We start from the raw sequence: 17,173 nt of genomic DNA on the forward strand, positions 1-17,173 counted from the left end.
TTATTTCTTCCCCTCTCTCCCCCACTCTGCCTGTGTGATTAAGAGAGAAGCAGCATAGACCTGCTGCAGTTCTGAGTTTTGATGGTAGGGTTAATGACCATCTCATGCTCTTAGCCTGGGAAAAAGGAGGAGGGTCCAACAGACTGATTTCAAGCACTGTTCGAATGAAGGAAGAGAGCCAACTGAAGGACTGGAAATAGGAGGGTGAGGGTTCTAGGCCTGTGTTGAAGCTTCTCTGACAGTGTCAAAGGATGGGGTATGTGGGAGGGAGTTGTAGGAAAGGGGAAATGGGAAAGTTGGAAAAAAACTATCAAGTCAGCTATTTTTAAAACTCTAGTTTTGTTCGAGGAACTGACTTTTGGTGTGTTTGTGACTTGGAACACAGGCTACCTTATGGAGTTCTGATAACTGAGTTTTATAGATTGTTTTAAAATGAACTAGCCTGTGGTGTGTTTATTCAACTCTCAGCGACTCTTAGGTACTCAGTGAGTGCATGGTGCTGCCTTAGAGCAATTCTGATGGAACCATTTGCATTTATTTTTATTTTTTTTTATTTTTTTTTTTTTTTGAGACGGAGTCTCACTCTGTCGCCCAGGCTGGAGTGCAGTGGCACAATCTCGGCTCACTGCAAGCTCCGCCTCCCGGGTTCACGCCATTCTCCTGCCTCAGCCTCTCCGAGTAGCTGGGACTACAGGCGCCCGCTACCACGCCCGGCTAATTTTTTGTATTTTTAGTAGAGACGGGGTTTCACTGTGGTCTCGATCTCCTGACCTCGTGATCCGCCCACCTCGGCCTCCCAAAGTGCTGGGATTACAAGCGTGAGCCACCGCGCCCGGCCATCCATTTGCATTTAGTATGAGTATCTGACATGCATTGCAGTGCAGTGCAGTGATTAACAGCTATAACTCAGGGGTCTTAGAGGCCTAGCTTTAGAACCTGACCTTGCTGTGTGACCTTGGGCAGGTTATTTAATCTCTCTGTGCATCAGCCTTCTTTGAGGCATCTGTAGAATGGATGTAATAGTACTTGATAGAGTTGTGGTAAGGATTAAATGAAATGATACCTGTAAATAGGCCAGTGCCTGGTACATAGTAAATGTCCAATGCTTTCCAGTATATTATTATCAACTTAGAGCAGCATTTTGAAGAGAGTGGGCTGGTGTCTGTCAAACAGGTTGATGTTACTACGCTGGGAACAAACCAGATTCTTCTTTTAGAAGTAGCTGCTGGTTGGGCGTGGTGGCTCACGTTTGTAATCCCAGCACTTTGGGAGGCCAAGGTGGGTGGATCACTTGAGGTCGGTGTTTGAGACCAGCCTGGCCAATGTGGTAAAACCCTGTCTCTACTAAAAATACAAAAACTGGTCGGGCATAGTGGTGTGTATCAGTAATCCCAGCTACTCGGGAGGCTGAGGTAGGAGAACAGCTTGAACCTGGGAGGCGGAGGTTGCAGTGAGCTGAGATCGCACCACTGCACTCCAGCCTGGGTGACAGAGCATGACTTCGTCTCAAAAAAAAAAAAAAAGAAGTAACTGCTATTTTGAATCTTGTTTATCTTTCTGTCAAGACCCCAGGTAGTCTGGTCTGGGGTCTGTGCAGTCCTGGGTGTGTAATAATATGAGATTTCCTAATAACACAGGATTTCCTCCCCACTTCTCAAAGCTGCTTGTGTTCAGTTCCTGCCACTTGACAGACAGGTCCCTATGTCTTATGGCTCCTGCATCAGGCAGAAAGATCAAAGAAAGGGCACAGGGGGCCATGGACAAGGTAAGGAGAGAAAGACAGTTGCTTTGGAAAGTCACCAGCAGGCAAGGAGGACTGCCCTTTCAGACCTGGCCTACACGTTAGGAAGGTACTTGAGAGTGTCCTTTAAGAGGAAGGAGTAGGGGCCAATGAGATTTTGAGGACACGGCAGCCGCTCACACTGGAGAGGTCAGGAATCCTGAGTCTGAGGTAGTCCTTGTCAACCCAGCTTCACAGGTTCAGCTCTTTCCTCTTGCTATGGGATGCTCACCCCTCACAGACAGGGGAGACCAGTCCATCCAGAACTGCTTCTCGCCTGCGCCTTTCTTGCTGGCCAGCCTAGGTGGGGCCCCTGAGGTCTTTCTCAGTGTGGTATTGGAGGCCCTTCACAAGCTGCTCTCAGTGCTCCAGACCCTGGCCTCTGCCTCAGCCTTCCTCACCCCTGCTTCCACAAATACTGCCCTGGTACCCTTCCAGACGCAGTTTAGAGCATAGAATAGGCTTTGCAGCCAGCTCTGAGGGTCCATAGTCTGGTTTTTCCTCTATCTGTGGACCTCTGGTGAGTTCATCTCTGTAAGCCTCAGCGTTTTCATCTGTAAATCGGGAGTGATAATATTACCCATCTCAAAGGGTTATTGTAAGGTTTCAATGCGTTAATTTATGTAAGGCACTCGACTTAGTTCTAGACACAAATATGCTCTCAATAAACGTTAGCTGCTGCTGTTGTTAGTAATCCATCCTTCCTGTGAATTTCTCTGCCTACACATAGCGGTAGAAAGTCCCAGCCAGGTAGTCAGCAGGTCTGAATTTTAGTTCTGGCTCTGTCTCTAACTTGCTGGGTGATCTTGGGGAAGTCACTTGACTTCTCTAGGGTTCAGTCTCCTCTTCCAGAAAGTAGAAGGCATAGATTCAGTGTTCTCATTGACATCCTGACTTGACATTTTTTTTGAGAAAGAGTCTCGCTTGGTCGCCCAGGCTGGAGTGCAGTGGCATGATCTTGGCTCACTGCAGCCTCCGCCTCCCGGGTTCCAGCGATTCTCCTGCCTCAGCTTCCCCAGTAGCTGGGATTACAGATGTGTGCCACCACACCCGGCTAATTTTTGTATTTTTAGTAGAGACGGGGTTTCACCATGTTGGCCAGGCTGGTGGCCAACTCCTGACCTCAAGTGATCTGCTCGCCTTGGCCTCCCAAAGTGCTGGGAGTACAGATGTGAGCCACCACACCTGGCCCTGACTTGACTTTTCAAATGTGTATATCTTGCGTTTTCAATTAGATTCCTTGAAGTTGAGTGAAATCAAGTATAATATTTTATACTTTTTATTTCCCCAAATGGCTAACATATATAGTTGGTGCTTAAAAAATATTTGAGTAACTTTTCTTTAACCCCATCAGCCAGATTCTAGGAAGCATTTTGACTTGGTTCTCAGAACTCGGAGGCTGGAAGCTTGTTCTCCAATGCAGAGGGCAGTACAAGGAGGCCTCAGCCTTTAGTAAGTAAGAAGGTAGGTTTCTCTTGGTGCCCTGGGAAAATTTTGGTTAAGAGATGTTTGGGGTACTTATTTGTTCGGCTCTGTAGCCTTAGACCAGCTCTTTGAGTAAATATTGCCATCACTGTTTCCTTTTCTCAGTGGGGAAAAATGCCAGTGTTTTCTGAGCAATCCCCTCTCCTTTAGAGTTTAGGGTGAGCCAGTTGGTGCCCAGAGACAAATCTGTGTCTTAGGCGAGGAGCCATCCAATAGGAGAGTAACGTTTAGAGCTTGGGATCTGGGGTCAGATTGGGTTCAAATTCTGCCTCTGCCACCTAATAGCTCTGTAACCTTGGACAAGTTACTTGTCCCTGCCCTAGTTCCTCTTCTGTAAAATTGAGGCAGTGGTAGCATTATCTCATAGGGCTGTAACAAAGCCTAAATGCTAAATGTAAAGTGCCTAGAATAGTACTTCCTGCCTCCTTGCTGAACAAAATGTTTGCAGTTATTGTTATGTTTATTATTCTCTTATAAACCAAGTAGTGTTTATTTCCTTTTTTTTTTTTTTTTTCGAGACAGAGTCTCACTGTCACCCAGGCTGGAGTGCAGTGGCACGATCTCGGCTCACTGCAACTTCCACCTCCTGGGTTCAAGTGATTCTCCTGCCTCAGCCTTCCAAGTAGCTGGGACTGCAGGTTTGTACCACCACACTCGGCTAATTTTTGTATTTTTAGTATAGATGGGGTTTCGCCATGTTAGCCACGCTGGTCTTGAAGTCCTGACCTCAGGTGATCCACCTGCCTAGGCCTCTCAAAGTGCCGGGATTACAGGTGTGAGCAACTGCGCCCCGCCCTTTTTTTTTTTTTTTTTTCCCAAGAGAGGGCCTTACTCTGTCACACAGGCTAGAGTGCAGTGGTGTGATATTGGCTCACTGCAACTTCTGCCTCCCTGGCTCAGGTGATCCTCCCACTTCAGCCTCTGGGTAACAAATGTGCACCACACCTGGCTGATTTTTATGTTTTTTTTTTTATGGAGATGGGGTTTCTTCATGTTGCCCAGGCTGTTCTCGAACTGAGCTCAAGTGATCCGCCCACTTCGGCTTTCCGTGGTGTTGGGATTACAGGCGTGAGCCACTGCATCCAGCCTCAGCAGTGTTTTCTTTTCTCTTCTCTTCTCTTCTCTTCTCTTCTCTTCTCTTCTCTTCTTTTCTTTTCTTTTCTTTTTTTTTTGAGACAAAGTCTTGCCCTGTCACCCAGGCTGGAGTGCAATGGTGCAATCTCGCCTCACTGCAGCCTCTACGTTCCAGATTCAAGTAATTCTCCTGTCTCAGCCTCCCGAGTAGCTGAGATTACAGGTGCATGCTGCCATGCCCAGCTAATTCTTTGTATTTTAGTAGAGACGGGGTTTCACCATGTTGCTCAGGCTCGTCTCGAACTCCTGAGCTCAGGCATTCCATCTGCCTTGGCCTCCCAAAGTGCTAGGATTACGGGAGTGAGCCACCACGCCAGGCAGCTGTGTTTATTTCTTTTTTTTTGTTTTGTTTTTTGAGACGGAGTCTCGCTCTTTCACCCAGGCTGGAGTGCAGTGGCAGGATCTCGGCTCACTGCAGGCTCCGCCCCCTGGGGTTCACGCCATTCTCCTGCCTCAGCCTCCCGCGTAGCTGGGACTACAGGCACCCGCCACCTCGCCCGGCTAATTTTTTGTATTTTTAGTAGAGACGGGGTTTCACCGTGTTAGCCAGGATGGTCTTGATCTCCTGACCTTGTGATCCGCCCGCCTCGGCCTCCCAAAGTGCTGGGATTACAGGCGTGAGCCACCGCGCCCAGCCTAGCTGTGTTTATTTCTTTGTGGCTTGTCTGTTGGGTTTGTTCTGCTGAGAAATGCGAGGCGATATCCCCTTCCTCTGTGTCTTGGGCAGACGTTATCAGCAGAGCAGTGATAAATGTCCCCCAATCAGCATATAGATCAGAGCTCCTGTACCTTGCTTTTGTAAAGAAATTATAAACCAGAGGGGGAATGTGGCCGAATCAAAAGAGCCTCTAGGCTGAGCGGGCCCCTCTCTGAGGAGTAATGTGTGTTGTATGAACAACAGGGATAGGGACATGGCAGACCCAGTGTCAAAGAGCAGAATGGGAATTGGAAAGGCTGATGGGAGGGTGAGGGAGACAGAAGGCTCTAGATAGTGAAGAGTGGCAAATGTCTCTGGGCATTTGTGGCTAAGGCAGTAAGAGGCATCAAGGTAAGTTCCTGGCACTTCATCTTCCCAAGAGATAGCCTGATCCCAGCCCCAGGTGAGACTTGCCCCAGCAGTCTCACTCCTCTTTCAGAGGAGTGGTGGATTGGGATGAGGAGGGTCTAATCTGTTTCTAAAGAGAATGAGTAGCTCCTTATCTACAAGTGTAAATTATAAAGAGATTTTCTTTTGCAACTTCAGGGAACAGGAACTTTTGCTGCCAAATTTAGCAGTGTGTTTTAAGTCCCTCAAATCTTCTTTGAGTGCTACCAAAGCTCTGAGCTTTGTTGTTATCTCTTGTTGAAATACAGCCTGGAAAGGTCATATCAACAGTGCCAATTTATGGGCCTACTGAGCCCTGACAGGCCTAGGGCAGAATGGGGAGTTCCTAAGAGTAGAGGCTTCACAAATTTTCTCTTTGAGTGAGGCTGTTTACAATGTAAGGTTATTTTTGCTTTAGAAGACCAAACTCTAGATGATGGTCAAACATCCTGTTCTTCAGCTTTTTTACTTCTGCAGCCTTCCACAAGCAGGGGCTCACATTTGACAGTAGCTCCCTGTAGAACCAGGAGAAGCTCAGCCTCGATGGTGCATAGAGCTCCTAAAACTGTGCCCCGTACTCCTTAGTGGAGGTAAGTTTCCTTGGCAGAGTTATGCTGGAATCTCCCTCCCATTTAGTTTATTAGCAATTTGTGACCTAATATGTATTCTGATGGAGTAATTAAAAGATGGTAAAGGCCGGACACAGTGGCTCACACTTGTAATCCTAACACTTTGGGAGGCCAGGGCAGGAGGATTGCTTGAGGCCAGGAGTTTGAAACCAGCCTGGGCAACATAATGAGACCCCATCTCTACAAAATAAATGAAATTAACCAAGCATGGTGACACATGCCTGTAGTCCCAGCTATTTGGGAGGCTGAGGTGGGATGATTGCTTGAGCCCTGGAGTTCAGGGTTATAGTGAGCTATGATTGTGCCACTGCACTCTAGCCTGGGTGACAGAGCAAGATCCTGTCTCTAAAATAATAATAATAATAATAAATAAATAATAAATGGTGAAGACTGGGGACTGCAGACACTACACATGGAACTTTGTGCTCATTTGCAAAGACCTTAGGACAAAAAGGTCTGACTTGTGTGTATATCCTTTGCCACTTGGCAAAAAGGAATGCCAGTAGGGAAAGGAAATTAAGGAACTTGAATGACCCCAGCAACTATAAAGGAGTGTGCTCTGGGTTTGGGCACCTGTAGTCCCAGCTGCTTAGGAAGCTGAGGCAGGAGGACTGCTTGAGCCCATGAGTTTGAGGCTGTCCTGCACAATGATCACACCTGTGAATACATGCTACACTCCAGCCTGAGCAACATAGCAAGACGCTATCTCTTAAAAAAAAAAAAAGGGAAAAAGGAGGATGGTACATGAGTGTGAGAAGAAAATAGCTAGGACACGTGAGACGAGCTTGGCAATGGCAGTGACCTTGGTTTGCAGTCTGTGGCTTTGACTCTGGCTGCTATGTTCTGGGAATTGAGGCTTTTGAATCTAGAAAGGAAAGAAAATACTGAAGTTTCTTGTTTTCTCTGCCTCTCTCCAACCTCCTGATTGACTCACCCCTTTGGGTTGAAACATAAATGGAACAGGTAGAACTGTCCTTTCCGAGTCCCTGCCTCTCTGCGTTTGAGTCATCACTGATGCTCAGGGTTTGCTCTTGGCTGTGCTGGGAGAGCCAGTTGTGAAGATATTGGAGGTAAGAAGGGCTATTGGTTTTGTCAATTGAACTCTAATAAGTGCCCAGGGGGAAGTGGCAGGGATCCAGGTTAAAAAGAAAGCAACCAGGGCAGGGTGCAATGGCTCAGGCCTGTAATCCCAGTACTTTGGGAGGCTGAAGTGGGTGGATTACTTGAGGTCAGGAGTTCAAGACCAGCCTGGCCAACATGGTGAAACCTTGTCTCTAAATACAAAAGTAGCCGGGTGTGGTGGCGGGTGCCTGTAATCCCAGCTATTTGGGAGGCTGAGACAGGAGAATTATTTGAACCTGGGAGGCGGAGTTTGCCGTGAGCTGAGATCATGCCATTTCACTCCAGCCTGGGCAACAAGAGTGAAACTCTGTCTTAAAAAAAAAAAAAAAAAAGCAACCGGAAATTGTTGTTATATTTAAATCTCATTAAATGGAAATAGAAAAGCCTTTTTATTTTCTTTCCTACCCCCTCCAGTTGCAGGACCCACAACTGTTTGGTAAACCCAGGTGGGTTTTTTTTTTTCCTCCATTTAGATGTAGGTGCCTATTCTGCTTATGTGCCCAGATGGGTTTTGAAAGTAGTGATATCCAGACTTCTTTTTATCTGAAAAACACTGAAGGCCAGATGTCTATATGGCCTTGCAGGAAGAATCTGAGCTTCTTCTGGAAAGCTGTAGAAACAAAAAAAGGCGGTGGAGACTGCAACACCTGTGCCATCCTCCTGGGTCCCTGATAACCATTAATGTTTTGTCAGCAGGGGGGGTTGGGATGGCTTTTATTTTTTGGTGTTCCCCAAAAGTTAATCCTCAGTCTGTTCTGTTTTTAATTTACGATCTTTCCCTGGGATTCCATCTTCTACTGTCACCAGTGAGAGAAAGCGAAGGAGTGAGGGGGAATCTAACTCTGCCTCTCTTGCTTCAGAAACTGAATGTATTTATTCATTCAGTAAATATTTATTGAGCATGCTTTCTGTTCTAGGTTTTGTTCTGTATGCTGAGGAGGTAGAGATAACTAAGACATTGAAGTCCTTGTTGTCATGGAGCTTAACGTATAGTGAGTAGGGAAGCATTTCAGTAAACAAGTAAACAAATCAATAGATGAGATCAAGATAGTGCTGTGAGCTAGGAAGAAAATAATGGTGATGTAAAAGAGAGAGTAACAGGGACCTGAGAGGTTAGAGAAGGCCTCTGAGAATGATGTTTGAACTGTGAGCTCAAGGATGAGAAGAAGCCGTGAATGTACAGATTTGGGGAAAGTTCCTTTCTGGAAAAGGGAACAGCTGTCAAAACTCCTGAGGTAGGAAAGAGCTTGACATGCAGAAAGGACACCTAGGAAGTCATCACTGTTAGAATATAGGGAGCAAGGGGGTGTCGGGATGGAGGATGTGGCACAACTTGGGATAAGGTATGGAAATTTGAGAGGGAGAGAGAGGAACATTGAATCTGATTGAGAAGAATCAGGAAAAAGAGTATGGTGCTGGGCGTGGTGGCTCATGCCTATAACCCCCACACTTCGGGAGGCTGAGGCGGGAGGATCGCTGGAACCCAAGAGTTTGAAGCTTCAGTGAGCTATGATCATGCCACTCCAGCCTGGGCAACAGAGCAAGACTCTATCTCAGAGAAAAGAAGAGAAGAGAAGAGAAGAGGGAAGGGGGGAAGGGGGAAGGGGGAAGTGGAGGGAAGAAGGGGGAAGAAAGAAGGGGGAGGAAGGGGGAAGAAAGGGGAAGAAGGGGTAAGGGGATAAGAATATGAGGAAACAAAAGGGATCTGGAGTGGGCATAGACATATCTGCTTAGCTAAGGAAGTCAAATTAATATAGTTGGCATACTTCTTGGGATCAAGCACTGTATTTTTAAATTTTCTGCAGATTTTAGGTTTATGGTAAGACATTAGTGTAATGTTTGTTCTGAGCATTGTGTTATACTAGGCGTTTTTATTTCATTATTTTAGTAAATCCTTACGATGATCTGTGAGTTAATTTGTTGATGTTGTAACATCTGCAGGGACGTGGAGTAGCTAACTTGCTTAAAATCTAAATCTAAGGCTGTTTGATTCCAAGCATGTGTTCTTGCCACACCCCCACTCTGGTTGGTATATCAAATGCAGCTTTTCTTTGGTTATCTAGAATATCTAATGAGTTTTTTCCTTTGTATCACTATGTGTTATTTATGGTCACATTTTGAATGTTTGCAGGATTGAATGAGTTTTTTTAGCTTTCTCTGAAAGGGGTACCTGGTTAAATACTGAGAATGCGAGTCCATATAAACAACTGGGGAGGGTGGGGCTGTGGCAAGACTTGGAAGCAGTTAACCTGACTTACATCTCTTCATCTGGGCAGGAAAAAAATGGCCTTTCTCCTTAACGCTCCATAAGTAGTTAGATGTCTTAGATTGCAATTCCCCCTATTGTATAAGAAGATGGAATTTACTTTTGGAAAAAGTAAGTAATTTGTCAGTAAACTAGTGTTTGTAAATAAACCCTGATTTCCTAGTGTACAGATCTCTTCTAGAGTCTTCAAGTTTGTTGGAAATGTTTGAGGAAAGAATGTATCAGGCTACAACTTTCACTTCTTGGAAATTGAACATTGACTAGTTTCTATGGGTTGATACTTCTTTTTCTTTTTCGAGGTGGATTCTCACTCTGTCACCCAAGCTGGAGTGCAGTGGCATGGTCTTGGCTCACTGCAACCGTCGCCTCCCTGGTTAAAGCCATTCTCCTGCCTCAGCCTCCCATGTAGCTGGGATTACAGGCATGCGCCACCGTGCTTGGCTAATTTTTGTATTTTTGTAGAGATGGGGTTTCACCATGTTGGCCAGGCTGGTCTTGAACTCCTGACCTCAGGTGATCTGCCCACCTTGCTCTCCCAAAGTTCTGGGATTATAGGCGTGAGCCACTGCGCCCGGCCCATACTTCTTTTTTTTAAAGGTTTGATCCTGTTTGGATTCTATCACTAGTGAAGGCCCGGGATTCTGAAATGAAAATGTATGCAGTGTTTATAAGCTCTCATTCCTTGGTGTTCATGAGATCTGTGGTCAGCCCAATCAGCCTGCTTAGATGGAATAGTTTGTGAAGGGCAGAGCAGGGTGAGACTGAATTTCAGATTTAGCATAGATTGCTAGAAAACAGAGGAATTTCTTTGGTAAGTCACTGGATTCCGCTTTCCTGTCTCCCCTTCCCAGTCTGTTTCAGTAACAGACTTGCTTCTGAAGGAAAGATAATGTACTTGGGAAAGGTTCCTTTGGAGGGTGTTGTTCAGATGGTCTTCATCACTGATTCACAATGAGCAGACATTAAATGGTCATCTGCCATGAGCAGGGACACACAGATGGGTTAGAAGATGAGGCTGGAAAGACTGGCTGAGGTCAGATCTTGAAGGGATTGAACCATCCAGAAAGTGGGGAATCACTTTCCCCAGGAAGCAGGAAGGAAACACAATTGAATATGATTTGTAGAAAAGAAACCTAGGAGACCATGTAGAAGATGGAAATGGAGTGGGAGGAAACTCGCCTATTTTATTGGCTGTAACTGGAGGGTGATATTCCAGTCCCTCAAAATTCATGTAGAACAGAAAGTAAGGGAAGTCTCGGGGCGGGTGGGATCAGAACTCCAGAATGCAGAGCTTTCTGGAGCCGTAGAGCAGTGGTTTTCAGACTTGACTGTGCACCAAACTAACCTGGAGACCTTGTTAACCAATTTAGTAGAAATTTTTTAGTAAAAATTTGCATTTTTAACAAGTTCGGAAGTGATGCTGCTACTGTTGGCTGGGAACCCCACTTTGAGAACCACTGCTTAAGAGGCTTGGCAGTTGAGATGCCAGTAAGGGTGTGAGGGCCAGATGTTAATTGGCTTGCTTTCTTTTACTGACCCAGAATTTCACGTCTACAAAGCTTTACTTTAGATGTTCTTAGGTGGCTTACTCTAAAACATCAACAAAGCCTGGTAAAGGTCCATGCTCTCAATGACTCTTCTCACAAAATCTGTATCACTTCTGGATGAGATTTCCAGGTATGTGCTCGTCTTTAAACAGATGCTTGAGATGCTTGTCTGATTTTTGGAAAATGCCCATCCTGGGCACTTGATTTCATTAGGATTGGTGGCATTTCTGCCAGGAAAAGCTTCCCCCCACCTGTCAGCACTGCTTCTGGCTGGCAGGGCTATTTCGGGGACAGCCAGCATGGGCTGCACAGAGTGTGTTCTGTTGATTAGCCAAATTTACACAGGACATGCCTCGGAGATTATCTCTTTAGGCCAGGAGTTGAATTTCAAGGGCAAAGTCCACAGTTGGCAGCCAAAAGGCTGAGAACACCTGGAAGAGGGGAAGGATTTCACTTGACTTTCACTTCCCCAGGCCTCAGTGCCTCTTCCCACAGAGGCTGGGTTTTCTCCTTGTTGCTGCCTGAGCAAGTGACCTTGGGATGGTTCCCACAGAGCAGTGTGGCTCCAGGCACTGCCCTTTGCTGTCTACTTCAGCACCTGTGGCTTCAGGTGAGACACTTGCATTAGTCAATGTCAGCTGCCCTGTCCTCCTTGGCATCATCGTTTCTTGAATTCTTTTCTGGGCTTGCTTCTTTCTTTGCGGGGAAGGCCATCATTTTCCTTCATAGTCCATGACTTGCAGGTTTTCCCCAAGCTCTCCTTTTCTTACTTTCCTTCATTAGTTCAGTACAACCATAGAATTCTGTTTCGATGTGGGAAGGGATATTACAGGCTGCCTGGCACGGTGCTGCCCAACTTAATCTTTGTAAGGCACACTAGATAAAGGGAGACAGCTACCCGTACATAGCCTGAGACAACCCACCTGGGGCTCCTGTAGCCTCAGTGCTGTCCCCGGGGTGAAAGGACCACGTGGGTGGGTCCACACAGCTGTCGTCTATTTTGGGGGTACTCATTGGGAACTTGGATTCAGTCCTAGGTGCTTGGGAGTTGAGAGGTGAGAATACAGAGTGCTCAGGGTGGCAGAGTGGGGACTGGGACTCAGGTCTTCTCACTCTGCTCATTTAGGGCCTTGCTGTGTATGTAACACTGAAACTGTGTTTCACATTAGCAGGCAGGCATCAAACCGTCTATCTGGCTAACTTTTGTTTAAGACATTTTTTAAGCAACACCAGGTGTTCTGAAAACTTTTGCAAAATGGGGAATATGTAAGGCAGAATATGAGCATCTTCTATAAACCCATGCCCCAGAAAAATAGTTATTGTTAACAGTTGGGTAGCACTAGATTTTTTATTTATTTCTATTTTTTAGTTATATATTTAACATCCTTGAGCCATAAAGATTCTTTAAATGATGCATTTTTATGTACATTTAGTTTTACACGAAAAGTTTATGCTCTTAATTTAAAAAAAGGAAAGTAAAAAGTGTTGGTGAGAATGTAGAGACGTTAGAATGCTCATACATTGTTAGTGGGAGTGTTAGCAGTACAGTTGCTGTGGGAAAGTTTGATTATTCCCCAAAAAGCCCCAAATTGCCATATGACCCAGCAATTCCACTCCTAGGTATATGCCCAAAATAATTGAAAACAAGGACTCAGATTCTTGCATGCCAGTGTTCATTGCAGCATTATTCACAGCAGCGAGAAGGTGGAAACAACCCAAATGTTCACCAACTGACGAATAAACAAAATGTACAAACAATGTACAAAACAAAATGTATGAACACAGTAATACAAACTGTGGACTATTATTCAGCTGTGAAAGGAAGTAAGTTCTGATGCATACTACAATGTAGATAAACCTTGAAATGCTGCGCTAACTGAAATAAGCCATATACAAAAGCACAAATATTTTGTGATTCTGCTTATATAAAATATCTAGAAAAGGCAAATTCATAGAGACAGCAAAATAGATTAGAGGTAAACCAGGAGCTTGGGGAGAGGGGAGAATGGGGAGTTATTGCTTAATCATTGCAGAGTTTCTGTTTGGAAAAGTTTGGGAAATAGTGGTAATGGTTGCACAACATTGTGAACATAGTTAATGCCACTGAATTGTACACTTTTAAATGGGGAATTTTATATACTTTACTGCAATTAAAAAATGGAAAGAAAAGATTATACTGTACTGAAAAACATCTCACTTGTAATTTACCTAGGATATTTTTCCACCTCAGTATGTGCTTTTAAGGAGCAGCATTGCGTTTCTTCAGAGGGATGTATCATAATTTATTTAACCAAGCCCCTTTTGATGGACAATTGAATTGTTTCTCAGTTGTTCCTATTATATGCAGTACTGTAATGGACAGCAGTATCCAGCTGTCTTTGCCCATGTGTCCTAGTACTTGTATTTTATTTCCTTAGGCAAAATTCCTAGAAGGAAAGATTTGCTGATCAAAGGGTATGCTCATTATAAATGTTAATAAATATTGCCAAACTGCCTTCCAAAGAAGTTGCGTCAGTGTACTTCTCACCAGCAGTGTATGGGGGTGCCTCTTTCCACTGCACCCTTGCCCAACATAGGTGTTATACACCTTTTTTTCTCTTCGCCAATCTGATAGGTGAAAAAGGATTTCTTATTGTTACTTTATTTAGGACGCCTTTAGTTATTAATGAAATTAGCATCTTTTTATCTTTCTGGTAGTTGATTTTATTCCTTTGTAAATTTTCTGCTCAAATACATTGTTAATTTTTCTTTTTGGTCACTATTTTATCTTGTAGACTTGTGAGAGCTTTTACATACATACTGCATTAGGACTCTTTGCTATATGTTTTGCTGATAATTTTTCCCCCAATAAAAAAAAAATTTGACTTTGTTTATGCTAATTATTTGCCTTTCACATATTTTACATTTTTATTTAGGCAAATGTTTTCCTTCAAGGTGCTTCCCCCCATCCCCCTTCTCGGCTGTGGAGTTGAATTTTCTGTCATACTTGGAAAAATCTTCTTCACTTGTCAGAATCACAAAAAAAAATTTATTCATATTTTCGTTTAGTGTTTTTATGGTTCCAGTTTTTACATTTAAACTGTAATTAATTTTGCTGTAAGGAGAGAAGTAGGAATTAAATTTTCTGTGTGTGTGTGTGTGTGTGTGTGTGTGTGTGTGTGTATGAGAGAGAGAGAGAGAGAGATAGTGTCTCACTCTGTTGCCCAGGCTGGAGTGCAATGGTGCGATCTCAGCTTACTGCAACCTCTGCCTCCCAGGTTCAGGCGATTCTCCTGCCTCAGCCTCCCAAGTAGCTGGGATTACAGGCACCCACCATCATGCCCAGCTAATTTTTGTATTTTTGTAGAGATGGGGTTTCACCATGTTTGCCAGGCTGGTCTTGAACTCCTGACCTCAGGTGATCCACCCGCCTTGGCCTCCCAACGTGCTGGGATTACAGGCATGAGCCACTGTGCCCAGCAGGAATTACATTTTGTTGATAAGAAAACCTAAGATAACCTTTTTTTCTATTAAATTTTTTCTTTACGTAAAATTTGTAAACTTTTCACTTAAGGATGTACCATAACAATTAAAAACATTTTCTGTGACATTTAAAGAAATATTCCTTTTTTTTTTTTTGAGACAGGGTCTTGCTGTGTAGCCTGGGCTGGAGTGCAGTGGCATGATCTCAGCTCATGCAACCTCCTCCTCCCAGGTTCAAATGATTCTCATGCCTCAGCCTCCCAAGTAGGCGGGGCTACAGGCACATGCCACCACACCTGGCTAATTTTTTGTATTTTTAGTAGAGATGGGGTTTCGCTAGTTGACCAGGCTGGTCTTGAACTCCTGACCTCGAGTGATCTGGCTGCCTCAGCCTCCCAAATTGCTGGGATTACAAGGTGTGAGCCACTGTGCCTGGCTTAAAAGAATATTTCTGATTAAGTTTACAAAAAAAAAAAAAAGCCTTTAGTGAGAGAGGCAGATTCAAAATTTCACCCGTCTTCCGATTCCTAATCCTGTTTTTTGTCTGTTTTCTCTTATCCTATATACGACACAACCAGATTTCTTTTGTTAATGTTTGGGGATAGTTGCATGAATCCCCTTTGCAAAACTTTCCAGTGCCTCCTATGTGCAATTGTATTGACACGCTGGACCTAGATCTTGTGACATAGAAGCTTCTCCCTTAAAAATTATACCTGCTTTGATGAGCTCACCCTGGCTAAGGTGGCAGCAGGTGGGCAGCTGGTACTGAGGAGAGGCAGTAGGCCAAAGTCTAAGCAGGTATTAAGACCCAGAAAGGGTGTGACTTTTGGAGAAGAGCAGCTTGAAAGGTGTGAGGAAATGGAGCTGCTTTGCCAACAGATTCAGGAAGGTTTTTGAAGTGAGAGAAGGAAAAGAAATAATGTTTATTGAGTACCTACTTATGTCCCAGACACTAAGCTAGTCAGGTCCCACCTAACTGTATTTTAAAAGGCAGCTTTCAGTGCTGGATCAACCTAGGGTTGTTGTTCCAAGGGTTGTGAACTTGTGAACTCAGAAAAGAAAAGTTAGAGTTTAGGAGACCGAGAAAAGCAGGATTTAGCGGGCATCATTTCTGCTCCATCAGCCAGGGGCTTAAACAGAATTTTTCTTTGAGACAGGGTCTTGCTCTGTTGCACGGGCTGGAGTGCAGTGATGCTATCACAGCTCACTGCAGCCTCCACCTCCTGGGCTCAAGTGATCCTCCCACTGCAGCCTCTGGAGAAGCTGAGACCGTGGGCATAAACCATCATGCTTGGCTAATTTTTAAAAATGTTGTAGAGATGGGGCCTTGCCGTGTTGCCCAGGTTGGTCTCGAACTCTTGGGCTCAAGTGATCCTCTTACCTCAGCCTCCCAAAGTGCTGGGATTATAGGCGTGAGCCACTGTGCCTGGCCCAGAAATGTTTTTAGTAGAAATAGGTGAAGTAAGGAAGCAGGAGAAACCACTTCCAATCAGCATACATTCATTAGGCCCCTGCAGGACCAGCGCACAGACATATAGCACTTACCTTCATGGAACTTAATAGTTTATTGGACAAGACATATGAAAAGCCAGTATACTGCATTGCAATTTATGCCACCCTAGATGTTTCACTGGGAGGAAAGGATTAATTGAGTTACTCATGGGAGGAGAGTGGGGAAAAGGAGGGCACGGTTTCACAGAGGAAATGGTGCTGGTACAGATTTTGAAGGAGGCATAGTTCCTTTATAAGGAGACAGGGCAGGGAGGGGCATTCCAGGTAGAAGGATTTGCGTGCACAAAGACAGGAGTGAAGCTGTAAGTGTAGAGTGTGCAGGGAAGTCCCAGTTGGTCATGTTTGTTGTCCTTGGCAGGGTAGAGTGAGGAGTGTCAAGACTCCAGAGACAGTTCTCAGGGCTGGCTCTTGAAAGGCTGGATTTACCAATGTCCTGCCTACCAGACCACCCCAAAACATAGTGGCTTAAAACCACAATACTTGCCTGGTTCTGGGGTTCTTGCTCGGGGTCTTCTTGGGTAGTTTTAGTTAGATGGTGGGGGCCTCAGCCTCCCGAGCAGCTGGGAGTACAGGCATGTGCCACCACACTCTGCTTAATCTGCTAATTTTTTTTAATTGTTTGTAGAGATGGGGCTCTTGTTGTGTTGCCCAGGCTGGGAGTTCAGTTTTAGACACTTCTTATTTCTTAACATGAATTCACTTTTCACATTATGGATTTGTCTGATTGTTTCTTTGGGATATTGTTCAGGTTCTTCCTGTCTCCTCTGTGTATTCTATAAACTGTAACTTAGATCTAGAGACCTGATTAGATTTAGGTTAAGCATTTTGGGGAGAAAACAACCCTTTATGAATGATGCAGCAGATCAGAGGCACATGATGTTTGGCTGGCCCATTATTATTGATGCTAAGTTTGATTACTGGTTAAGGTAGGATCAGCTAAATTTCTCCATCGTGAAATTATAGTTTTCATTTTGTGACTAGCAGGTAATCTGTGTGTGACCTTTGGCATTGTTCCCCATTAATCTTGCACGTAAGTTGTTTTATTGTTAAACTTTTTGTTGTGGAAAATACCAAGCGTAACCAAAGTAGAGAGAATAGATGACCACTGTTGTGTCCATCATCCAGCTTCAACCATTATCTGTAACTATTAAC

The 17,173-nt window shown here is 44.6% G+C and overlaps 1 protein-coding gene across 8 annotated transcripts in view; it reads left to right on the top strand.

The window, feature by feature from the left end:
- Positions 1 to 17,173, top strand: part of DENND2B (DENN domain containing 2B) — a 229,234-nt gene that overhangs the window by 110,362 nt on the left and 101,699 nt on the right. For 2 of the 8 annotated variants that reach the window (XM_063641094.1, XM_063641095.1), the window contains one exon: positions 3,135 to 3,244. The exons of 5 other annotated variants lie outside the window; for them this stretch is intronic. The gene's annotated coding sequence lies outside the window, so the exon portion shown is untranslated. Of the gene's footprint in view, positions 1 to 3,134; positions 3,245 to 17,173 lie in introns of those variants that run through there. One more of the 8 variants, XM_055282508.2, reaches the window with a different exon arrangement.

Source organism: Symphalangus syndactylus, chromosome 6 (assembly GCF_028878055.3).
Source record: "Symphalangus syndactylus isolate Jambi chromosome 6, NHGRI_mSymSyn1-v2.1_pri, whole genome shotgun sequence".
Lineage (NCBI taxonomy): Eukaryota > Metazoa > Chordata > Mammalia > Primates > Hylobatidae > Symphalangus > Symphalangus syndactylus.